Source organism: Anabrus simplex, chromosome 2 (assembly GCF_040414725.1).
Source record: "Anabrus simplex isolate iqAnaSimp1 chromosome 2, ASM4041472v1, whole genome shotgun sequence".
NCBI classification, from domain to species: domain Eukaryota; kingdom Metazoa; phylum Arthropoda; class Insecta; order Orthoptera; family Tettigoniidae; genus Anabrus; species Anabrus simplex.
In genome coordinates this window covers 1,182,226,499-1,182,239,182 of record NC_090266.1, presented here as the reverse complement: position 1 = coordinate 1,182,239,182, position 12,684 = coordinate 1,182,226,499, and the positions used below count along the sequence as shown (strand labels likewise).

Here is a 12,684-nt window from a genome sequence, read left to right as displayed (position 1 = left end):
GAATCTCCTTTAAAAATAAACATTTTTTTGTTTTGTTTTTGGAAAATCTACATAGGGGGGCGGGATGGGTGAGTTAAAGTAAACTTAGTCGAATTCTTTTTATGGGGGTACTTATACATCAAATACTGAAGATGTTACAGATGTGAAAATTAGTATTTGGAATCTCCTTTAAAAATAAGGAAACACGTATTGTTTTGTTTTGGGAAGTCATACTTAGGGGGGATGGGCGGGGGGTGAACAAGACTGAAAAGGGGGTGAATTTTTAAAATGAGTATATCTCAAAAACGAAACACCTTACAGGTGTGTAAATTGGTATTTTTAATTTATTAATATAAAGTAACGCATACTTTATTGTTTTTGGAAAAATCACTTAGAGGGTGGGGTAAAAAGGACTGAAAGAGGGGTTGCATTATTTTTGTTAGGATACTGGCATACAAAATCTGAACATATTACAGGTGTAAAATTGCGATTCGGAATCTCCTTTAAAAAGGACTGGAAAGGATTTGAATTCTTTTTATGAGGATACTTATATCTCAAAAACTGACTATGTTACAGGCATGAAAATTTGTATTTGGAATCTTCTTTAAAAATAAACAAATACCCTTTCTTTTGTTTTGGGAAAATCCAATTAAGGTTGGGTAAATGAATTGAAAAACGAGTTTATTTCTGTGTCTGAGGATACGTATATCACAAAAACGAAGGATGTTATGGACATGATATTTGGTATTTGGAATCTCCTTAAAAAAATAAAGTAACACTCATTTTTTGTTGGGCGGGGAGGTAATCAACTTAAGGGGGGTGTGAAAGGAGTTGAGTTATTTGTATGAGAATACAAATAAGAAGTGGACTTAAAAACAATTTATATGAAACTGTTTGAATTACGAAGTTAAAATGTCAAATGATATCCTAGGTGTTAAATAACAGAAGATTAGAGACAAATTTAACCTCTCAGAGTTAAATGGGGGTTAAGATCCAAAAAAATATATATATTCCTTCCTCCAAAACAGTTTAACGTATGAAGACAAAATTCCGAATAGCGGTATATATGTTAAATCCTAGGTGTGAAATAGGAAATATTTTTAAACATTCCACCGCTAAAGTGTCAAATGAGGTTAGCCCCGTAAACGAAATTATTCATCCCTCCAAAACTGTTTGGCATACAAAGTTGTAATTTTACGAGAATGGTCTTCTTTTATGCCCTAGGTGTAAAATACCGTATACATCAAAACATTTCTCCCCTAAGAGGTTTAGGTGGTAGTTGAATCACAAAAACACAATATGCATTCTTCTGAAAGTATATCAGGCATGAACGCAACTTTTCTTATGAAGTGTTGTCTTCTATATCCCAGATGTTAATAAATATTTCAACACATTCACCCTTTAAGGAAGTATTAATTCCTCCATTAATGTTCGACGTACAAAATCAAAATTTTACAGGTTGATCGCTTTTACGTCCTAGATGTTAAATCAGATATGGTTTAAAACATTCAAATTCTTCCATACGGGGTTCAAGTGAGTGGTAGATTATAAAATAATCATTCCCCCAAATCGTTTGACGTACGAACTGAGGACGTACTTTACAGGCTCAGCTGAGAGTGGACTCTGCAAAATGTAAATCTTCGAATAATAACATTCATTTTAAAGCCGTAGCGAAGCACGGGTATCTTGTTAGTTATTAACATAAATTTAATCCCAAATCATCATCATCATCATCCTCCTTTCTCCTTATCCATCTGTTGCTGGGTCGGAGGATTTGTGGCACTTTTCCACTGTTCTCTCTCCTTCCACCAGTCCTCTTCCATCATTTCGTCCCAGTCCACATTTCTTCTTCTTGCGTTCCTCTTAATTGAATCAATCCACCTTGTTCTAGGTCTTGCTCTCTTTCTCTCTAATTTCATCTCCATCTGTTTTTTTTTGTATTCATTCCTCCTCCATCCTCTTTACATATCAAAAACGACTTAGTTTTGTTCCTATAAATTCTGTCATTTAGGTTTTCCATTCCGACCTCCTTTCTCACCATCTTCGTTTTCCAATCTGTCTTTCCTTTCCAATCATACTTCTTAGATATTTAATTTCAGTGGCTTGAATTCTACTCCCCTCCCTACTTGTCACTGTCCAGGTCTCAGCCACATAGGTCAATATGGGTTCATAATATATTTTGTACTTTATCTCTTTACACTTCCTTATTCCAGACAAGGTTCCTTACATTCTTATGGAATGCATTGCCCAACAGGGCACCCTCTTGCTTCCCCCTACCCTTACAAAAGCCCTTTTGAAGTTGGAGCATTCATCTTCCACATTTCCTACTTCAAAAACTGGAATTTGTTGTTTCATTCTCTCCAAAAATTCTTCGTGTACATTTGTAACTTTTAATTTCTGCACATTTATTTTACTTTTCATTCTCTCCAAAAATTCTTCGTGTACATTTGTAACTTTTAATTTCTGCACATTTATTTTACTATCTCTTATCTCCTTTAATTTTTCCGTTTTCCCCACTCTCATTTTTGCTATCACAACTGTATGATCTCCACTGAATGCTTCTGCTGGTAAAGCTGTTACATCTATCAACTGTCTGTGATTTGTCCTTCCCACCAGAAAGTAATCAATTACTGATTCTTAATTACAAATACACAATAATAATAATAATAATAATAATAATAATAATAATAATAATAATAATAATAATAATAATAATAATAATAATAATAAGTATGAATATAGAACCACTAAAGGCGTTCCCATAAACAAAAATGATGTAGCGGAAAATTAAAGGATAACTAGCCAGCCCATTAAAAGCTCATTAGACAGCCCCTAAATAGTTTAAAAAACAATTTAAATTACAATAATAATTTAACAATAATAATAACAATGAAAATGGTAGAATAATTTGTATGAACTCAAATGTCAAGTAACAAACTGCAACATCACATACATAGGCCAAGCAAAACTACATTTCCACACCAAATTTTTAAAAAAAAGAAAAATGTCAATAAACTAAATTTACAATGAGAATAATAATAATAATAATAATAATAATAATAATAATAATAATAATAACAACAATACTAATAACAACTGTGTGTACAATTCCAAAATAGTTGATGTAAGCTCAATATGACATAACAGAAAATTACCTGTATAATAGGCAGCCCATTTTAAATGCTCTTTAAGAACCCTTACATAGTATACAAAACAACGTTAATTCAACAACAAGAAACAAGAGAAGCACTAAAAATAAAACATGTAAAAGTAAAGTACAGTGTGTCGTTGACCTAACTAGGGAGAGGGGTGTGTGAGGGGGAGGTTGGCAAGGCGGAAGGTTAACAGAATGACTAGCCACTACACTCATGCCAGCAACAGAGTACCAGTATTGCAACAACTTGCACATTATGCATTCTATGCTAGATGCAGGGAAGTGAGGACTTCATTAAGATAACTTTCCAATTTCAAGTTTTTAAGGATTTAAACAGAAATAAACATAAATGTTTATGCATTTCTAAATACATTTGAGTGTGATTTGATAGAATCTGATGATCTTTCAAGAAAATAACATGTCATTCTGTTTTAAGTAACAAGAAAAGTATCAGGTAAGACAGGTCAAAACCTATCCTGAATATTTTTTTTGACACAATCATTGTACTGTAACAGAATAGCGTGTGGAGAATTGGCCTCCAGATTTAACTTGCAAGACTCTGAAATTGTACCTCGAATCCTGGTATGCAAGCACGACGCATGGCGCAGCTGGACAGCCCTGAGTCAGAGCTTGGAGCTGTGGTTCGCTGGGCTTGTATGTGCATGCAGTCTCTTGACCTGCTCTGAAGCTGTGTCAATCACTCAAAAAAATGTAGGAGAAATGACTGGTATAAATTGCATGATCATAACACAAGTTTTTTGTACACAACGCACAACAATTAGAACTTCAGTGTCGCGCTGTTCTTCACATGTTTGTTTCTTCTGCTCCAAACAATATTTAGTGGACACTACTAACTCGGGAGGTTGCTGTCTTGTGTAATTCATTGCATACCATGAATAGGACTATTTTATCATATCCTGAAATCCTTGAGATGATAACTGAAAATGTATGGAAGACTGCAGTTTAAGGATTATCTGCTAATTGGCGGCAAAAAGCTTTTCACTGCCGGAAGAAGAAATTGTCCTATGGTTGAATTATGCCCATAGTACCTGTAGGAATCTGAAGCAGTTAGATTGTTTTGCATGAAGGGATGTCTTCATGACAAGTTGTACCACTGTATGTGGTCCACAAATCAAAAAGCATGGCAAAGTTATTTTCAGAGAATGGAAAATAGGCTTCTCTAAAACATATTTTCAATTCTGTTTTCCCTACTTTTCCTGATTTTGTGGCAGTGACAATGATGTTATCTGCTTAAAACATATTTTTTTTACCGGGCGAGTTGGCCGTGAGCGTAGAGGCGCGCGGCTGTGAGCTTGCATCCGGGAGATAGTAGGTTCGAATCCCACTATCGGCAGCCCTGAAGATGGTTTTCCGTGGTTTCCCATTTTCACACCAGGCAAATGCTGGGGCTGTACCTTAATTAAGGCCACGGCCGCTTCCTTCCAACTCCTAGGCCTTTCCCATCTCATCGTCGCCATAAGACCTATCTGTGTCGGTGCGACGTAAAGCCCCTAGCAAAAAAATAAAACATATTTTTTGAAACCAGAGAACCGAAGGTCCTGGTTGGCTCCTGTAGCACAATAAATAATTTAGTGAACAAAGAACAGTCATCATTGATTATTGCTATTATGGTGTATAAATGAATGTGAACTAACCAACTGGGGTATCGTGTGCCTGCTTTTCTCACCTATGAAAGATAGTCCTTTTTGATCGCATTTCATGCTCAAACCTGAAAACACCCCACAGCTGACTAGCGTGTGCAGCTCTGCTTATCACTAGTCTTAGGTGCCTCTGCTACCATGCCTATCTGCTCCAGCCAATATGTACATGTACAGTTCTCGCGCGACATTCCATTGATCTGTATGAGAGATTCAACACATGATTTTGGAGACTTGCAGTTAAAACTGGAAGCTGATTTTCTGCATGTTGTCCTCTGAGAAAACAAGGATTGTGTCAAAAATATTTCAAGGTAGGTTTCCACCTGTCTTGCCTGATACTTTCCTTGTAAGTTGTTTCTTTTTCACGTATAATTCTGTTACCATAGTTTTCTTTATCAGGTAGTTTGTAAATGTATTTATTTAAAATTAATTTTTGGCAGACTAAAGAATCTAACAGTTGTCAAAACTGTAACAAAAAATTTAAATAAATAATAATAATTCTGGTATCAGTCCACTGGGCGAGTTGGCTGTGCGGTTAGGCTTGCGCAGCTGTGAGCTTGCACCTGGGAGATAGTGGATTCGAACCTCACTGTCGGCAGCCCTGAAGATGGTTTTCCGTGGTTTCCCATTTTCACACCAGGCAAATGCTGGGGCTGTGCCTTAAGTAAGGCCACGACCGGCCGTTTCCTTCCCACTCCTAGGCCTTTCCTGTCCCGTTGTTGCCATAAGACTTATCTGTGTCGGTGTGACATAAATCAAATAGCAAAAAAAAAAAAAAAGAGTAAAATATCAGTCCATTCACCATACTATTTTAGGCACACCTTGTAATTCGTAAGGGACACCCTTGCATATATCTAATTTTGTGATATTTTCTATGAATATTCTGTAGTTTAAGATAAAACTATTGTGCTACCAAGTTCAGAAGAATATTTTGAGTGGTGCAATTTAGAAGAATAACTGAATAATATTTTAAATCTCTGCATTTGCTCTCTTTGTGCTCAGTAACATGACACTGAGTTGTTACATCATCAGCCTCTTTTGTTGTCAGTAGTCGATGTGAAATCTTGTGTGATCTTGGTTGGATATTTGATTCATGATCCATCTTTGAAATTAGAAATACTCCAAGGAAATTTTATATTGGTTTTAAGGCCTATTTACACGACACCTCATAATTTGCAGGCCTTCATGCTGAGTAGTGTTCGCGTGGTAGGCTGTGGCCTTTTTGGGCTGTTGCTCAATGGTTCTTGTAATGCCTGTTTGTACTTCAGATATCACTCTGAGAGTGTGATACAAGACCTTTCCAACTGGGACATACCTTTAATTATCAAAGGGGAGAACTCATCCTAATGTTTTCTGACAGCACTGAAATCACAAATCATCTTCTGTTCAAATATTCTATTGAAATCGAAACTAATGACAGTTATATATACAATTGTAGCCAATATTTACATTGTATGTAGTAAGATATCCCAGCCTACCTTCTGGAATGTTTTCCTGGTGACCAAGAATATGCAATGCCTTGGTTTGCTCATTTTGTTGTCTTTTATTGAATATTTTGGTTTAATGTTTCCTACCAGCTGAAGTACACATCTGAGTTGTGCATGATGTATTATACCTTTGAAATTATACCAGATGGTGGGACATAACCGTCCTTGCATGTATATTCTCAAAACTGCCTCTGAAACATTGCTTTACCAACAGTTCCCATGCACTACACAACTATTTTTACACATTAGTGCACTGATTTCCACATATTAAATATTTTTATTTGATAGAATAGCATTATTTACAGAATATACAATTTTTACTCATCCATATTCAAAAATCTTCCAATGGCAAAGGATGATAACAGTTTTAAGCTGTCCTATTGAAAAAATTTAGAAATATTAATATTATTGAGTTAGCATGCTGGAGTAGTAATTTTTTACAGAAGTAATCTATATATATATATATAAAATAACTTGTCCTGACTGACTGATTCATCATAGTCGAACCAAACTACTGGACATAAAGAAATGTAATTTTGGGGATACATTCATATTAACATGCAGGTGCTAACTATGGGAGGATTTTCAGATATTCCATTGCTAAGGGGGTGAAACAGGGGGGTGAATTTTTAAAATGAGGTTATCTATATCTCAAAAACTTAAAAAGTTTACAGACGTAAAAATTGGTATATGGAATCTCCTATAAAAATAAAGAGAAAATTTTGTTTTCAGGAAATCCCATTAAGGGGGGTGAACAAAGGGGACAAAGGGGTTGAACACCTTTTATGAGGAGACTTATATCTCAAAAACTGAAGATGTTACAGACATGAAAATTGAAGTTTAGAATCTCCTTTAAAAATAAACACGTATTTTTGTGTTTTTGGATAATCCGATGAATAGGGGGTGAAGAGGTGTGACAAACGGGGTGAATTTTTAAAAAGACTATATCTGAAAATTATCTCGGTTACGTAACATATTACAGATTTGGAATTTCCTGTAAAAGCAAAGAAACATAACTATTTTTTTTGGAAAATCCACTTAAGGGGAACTAAAAAAGGGGTTGAATTTTTAAAATTAGCATATCTACAGTATATCTAAAAAAATTAACATGTTGCAGGCCTGACAATTGGTATTTGGAATCTCCTTTAAAAATAAGGAAACACGTTTTCTTTGGTTTTCGGAAAAAAAACCCTTGGGGGGGGGGGGGGTTGAAAGAATTGAAAAATTAGTTGAATTATTTGTATCAGAATGTGCAGGGATCGAGTCATAAGTCATGGCAACTTTTTCTTTTTCTAGCGAACAGGACACAACACGGAAAATCTAAGATATGCATTTGGAAATATAGGGCATATACTTATGCATAGTGACCGAAGACAAATTCCGACTTCAGGAGATTCTCATAGGAAAGTGACAAAACACAGGCCATTCGTAAACATTGATTTATTTTTGTATCGACGGCAAGTACACAAGACTACGTACAAAGGACAGGTCTCCACTGGTTACAGACCTTCGAAATAATCACCCAAGGTTTCCACTGTGCGTTGCAAGCGGTGGGGCAGGTGCTGAATACTATTCGCTGCATGTGTATCACTAATGTGTGACACCTCTCTCCAAAATGCTGTTACGATGTCCTCTTTGTTAGCAATAGTTGACTTTGGGGATTAGATCATAGTCACATGGGCTCAGATCAGGCAAATAAGGCGGGTGTGGAATAACCTCCCATCTCCACCGTTGTAGACAACACTGAACGATGGCTGCTGTGTGAGCTGTCACATTATCGTGTAGGATTATGGCGTTGTCAAAAAGATCTGGACGTTTGGTTCGCACTGCACGGTGCAATTGGTACAATAAAAAGGAATTGTAATAAACTGCATTGACAGTGTGATCGTTGCTCCTGCTTGTTGACTTCCATTTTGTGATGCTCTCACTCACATATTGAACTTGGGGCATGCTTAGACCCACACTGTTGTTTACATACACTATCTAGTGGCATCATACGCAAGTACATGCCATACATTTCCAAATGCATATCTTAGATTTTCCGTTTTGTCTCCTGTTCGCGAGAAAAGAAAGTTGCCATGACTTATGACTAGACCTGCGTATATGTATGTGTGTGTGTATATATATACACCAAAAAATCTAAAGATGTTACAAACGTGAAAACTGGTATTTGGAATCTCCTTTAAAAATAAAGAAACACGCATTTGGTGGGGCAGTCAACTTGGCAGGGGGGAGGGGGATGAAAACGTAGATGAATTACTTTTACGAGGATACATATATCTCAAAAACTGAAGATGATAGTCGTGATAATTGGTATTTGGAAGCTCTTTTAAAGAAACGGGTACTGTTCGTTTTTGGAAAATTCACTTGAGTGGGGAGTGTGAAAGGAAGTAAAAAAAAAAAATTGAATTCTTTTTCTGGAGAAACTTATATCTAAAGAACTGAAGGTTTTTAGACGTGGAAATTGGTATTTGGAATCTCCTTTAAAAATAAAAAACATGTTTTTTGTTTGAGAAAATACACTTAGATGGGGGTGGGTGTGGGGAATAATTATGTATCTCAAAAACTGAAGATGTTACAGATGTGGGAATAGGTATTTGGAATCTCCTTTCAAAATAAAGAAACTTGTATTTATTTTTTTCGACTTGAGAGAAGACTGTTTCTCACATGTACAGTTCTATGTCGCATGGTCGTCTTAGCCCCAAAAGGTAATACCACAAACATGGTTTATAAAGAATTTCTGGGGTAAATGAAATTCAATTTTGGGGTGAGTTTTTATACTTTGGGAATCTTCAGATAATTTCTTAGTATAATGCCGAGGAAAGATTGCTTTGCTCAAATTACGAAATCCACACGAGCGAAGCCGCGGGTAATTGCTACTATATTTATTAAATAACATGTCCTGACGGACTGACTGATTCATCCATGCTGAGCCAAAACTACTGGACATAAAGAAATGAAATTTTGGGAATATGTTTACACTAGTGTGTATGTGCACACTAAGGGAGGGATTTTGGATGTTCCGTCGCTAAAGGGGTGAAGAGGTGGGTGAATTTTTTAAATTAGTATATCTCAAAAACTTAAAAGTTTACAGACATAAAAATTGGTATTTGGAATCTCCTTTCATTATAAAGAAACATGTTTTTTTTTTTGTTCTCAGAAAATCCCATTATGGGGCTGAAAAAAGGTGAAAATTGGGTCGAATATCTTTTATGGCGATACTTATATCTCAAAAACTGGAGGGAGGTGTTACAGACATGCAAATTGGTATTTGAAATCTCCTTTAAAAATAAATGAACACTTTTTTTTTTTTTTTTTTAAATCCAGTTAATGGGGGTGAACAGAAGTGACAAAGGGAGTGAACTTTTAGAAAGACTATATCTTCAGTATATCTCAGAAATGTAACATATTACAGATGTAAAAACTGGTATTTGGAATCTCCTAAACATAGATAATTTATTTTCAGGAAATCCACTCAACGGGAACTAAAAAATGGGGGGGGGGGTGAATTTTTAAAGTGAGCATATCTGCAGTATATCTCAAAGACTTAGCATATTACAGAAGTGAAAATTGGTATTTTTAAGCTCTTTCAAAATTAAAGATTTTTGTTGTTTATGAAAAGGACTGAAAAGTAGGGTGAATTTTTTTTATTAGGATACTGATATCTCAAAAATGGAAGATATTACAGACGTGGAAATTGGTGATTGGAATCTCCTTTAAAAATAAAGAAATGCATGTTTTTTGTTTTTGGAAAATCCACTTAGGTGAGGATGAAAAAGTGAAAAATTAGTTGAATTGTTTGTATGAGGATACTTATATCTCAAAAACTAAAGATGTTGCAGACGTGAAAAATTGGTATTTGGAATCTCCCTTTAAAAGTAAAGAAACACATATTTTTTTTGATTTCAGGAAATCCAATTAAGGGGTGTGAAAGAATTGAAAAATTAATTGAATTATTTGGATGAAGATACTTATATCTGATGAAAACTAAAGTTGATACAGACGTGAAAACTGGTATTTGGATTCTCCATTAAGATAAAGAAACACGCATTTTGGAGGAAAGTAAACTTTAAAAATACAGGAACACACATTTTTTTGTTTTTAAAGGACTTTCCAAATACCAAGTTTCATGCCTGTATCATCTTCAGTTTTTGAGGTATACGTATCCTCTTAAACAGAATTCAACTCCTTTACTTATTCCTCCCGCGCCCCCACCACTTTCAAGTCGATTTTCCGAGAACAAAAAATATATTTCTTTATTTTTAAAGGAGATTACAAATACCAATTTTCATGTCTGTAACATCTTTAGCTTTTAGAGATATAAGTATCCTCATACAAATAATTCAATGAATTTTTCAGTACTTTCATCCCCTTAAATGGATTCCGAAAACAAAAAAAAACATGTTTTTTAATTTATAACGGAGCTTTTAAATACCAATTATCATGACTGTGACATCTTCTGTTTTTGAGATGTGTGTCCTCATAAAAGAAATTCAACTCCTTTTCACCCCTTCGCCCAATAATTTTTTATGAGAATGCTTATATCTCAAAAACTGAAGATGTTACAGACACGAACATTGGTATTTTGGAATCTCCTTTAAAAGTAAAGAAACGTGTATTTTTTGTTTTTGGAAAATCCACTTAGATGGGGGTGGGGGAAGAACTGATTAAGGGGTTGAACAATTTTTATGGTGATACTTGCATCTCAAAAACTGAAGATGTTACAGACATGGAAATAGATATTTGGAATCTTCTTTATTTTTTTTTTATTTTTTTTTATTTTTTTTTTTCAATTTGAGAGAAAACGGTTTCTTACATGTACAGTTCTATGTCGCATGGTCATGTTAGCCCCAAAAGGCAATTACACAAACGTGGTTTACAAAAAGTTTCTGGGGTAAATGGAACTCAATTTTATACTTTAGGGGTTTTCAGATAATGCCGTAGTACAGTACGGAGGAACGATTACTTCTATCATTTTACGAAATACATCTGAGTGAAGCCATGGGTAACTGCTAGTTATACATATTTCTTCTGCATTCTAACCAATTTGCCAGGAGGTCCTTTTTTAATCCAGTGTCACTTGCAACCAAAATCCACACTGAATGATTTGTGGTGGGTCAGTATGTTACAAACATACTTCGTAACACTCATGTCTTAAGATTATTTCTGTAAAAATGACTGCTACGCAGAATAAAGATTTTTTTGGTTTACTTATTAAAAGAAATTTCTATTTGAGTTTGTACTATCAAGTCCTCTGCCATATTTTTGTATGCTATAATGATAATGATATCATGATAGCTTATTTTCTTTTTTCCCCCAGGTTGCTGGAGCGAGATCTTCTTACTTTATGACTTTTGGCCACATTCTTCATGGAAAAAGGTTATTTTATTTTGTACTTGAAGTATATCAGAGCTAGGAACTTGAGAATGTGTTTGTTAATGCAGTTTGCTACTCCTCTTTATCCTCTTAGTGTGTAAAATTCTTGTTGTGAAAATGAGTTTGATTTTAAATGTGTATATATGTAGATAGTGAAAATTAATTTGGAGTCTTAAAAAAGATGAGCCAGTGGTCTTGTTTACATTGTGAGTGTTTTTTATTTATATTGAAGTTTATTATTATTATTATTATTATTATTATTATTATTATTATTATTATTATTATTATTAGGGTTTAAACTGCATATTTGGAGGTCCCAGGTTATAGATTCAAACTGTCCATATTAATAACATGAAATAATACTAAAGAAAGTTGTCGCCGGGCTGAGTGGCTCAGATGCTTGAGGCGCTGGCCTTTTGACCCCACCTTGGCAGGTTTGATCCTGGCTCAGTCTGGTGGTATTTGAAGGTGCTCAGATACGTCAGCCTCGTGTCGGTAGATTTACTGGCATGTAAATTAACTGCGGGACTAAATTCTGGCACCTCGGCCTCTCCGAAAACTGTAAAAGTGTTAGTGGGGCATAAAGACAACAACATTATTAATTTTTATGGCATTTTCAAAATTTTGTTTCAGCAATATGAACTGTTTTAAAAAATGCGCATGTTGTTTAAACCCTACGTGAAATGTATTGCTATTTCCTGCTTCTATTACAGTAGAGTCTCGATTATCCGACCTAAACGGGACCTGGAGTACGTCGGATCACCGAAAATGTCGGATAATACAGAATAACTTTGAAAATGAACTGAAACAAACAGCAAGGCTATACTCTAGTACTAAAACAATGACATGTTTTACGGTACTCTGTTTATTGAATTATCAGTTCAATTGTACAGTACATGGAGTATTGAACGAAAACATTCCAGATGTCTTACGAAAAGAAACTTTTCTCCACAGATATTAAGCTGCTTAATGCCGTACAGGTTTTTCTATCGATCAAGCCAACCAGCACTGGCAGGAAAATTAGGGCCCC

At 35.1% G+C, this 12,684-nt stretch overlaps 1 protein-coding gene across 1 annotated transcript in view; it reads left to right on the top strand.

Annotated features, from left to right (window-relative positions):
* Positions 1 to 12,351, top strand: part of LOC136863826 (chromatin-remodeling ATPase INO80) — a 396,793-nt gene extending 384,442 nt beyond the window's left edge. Inside the window, exon 37 of the mRNA XM_068226103.1 lies at positions 11,599 to 12,351. The gene's annotated coding sequence lies outside the window, so the exon portion shown is untranslated. The remainder of the gene's footprint in view (positions 1 to 11,598) is intronic.
* Positions 12,352 to 12,684: the final 333 nt, after the last annotated feature.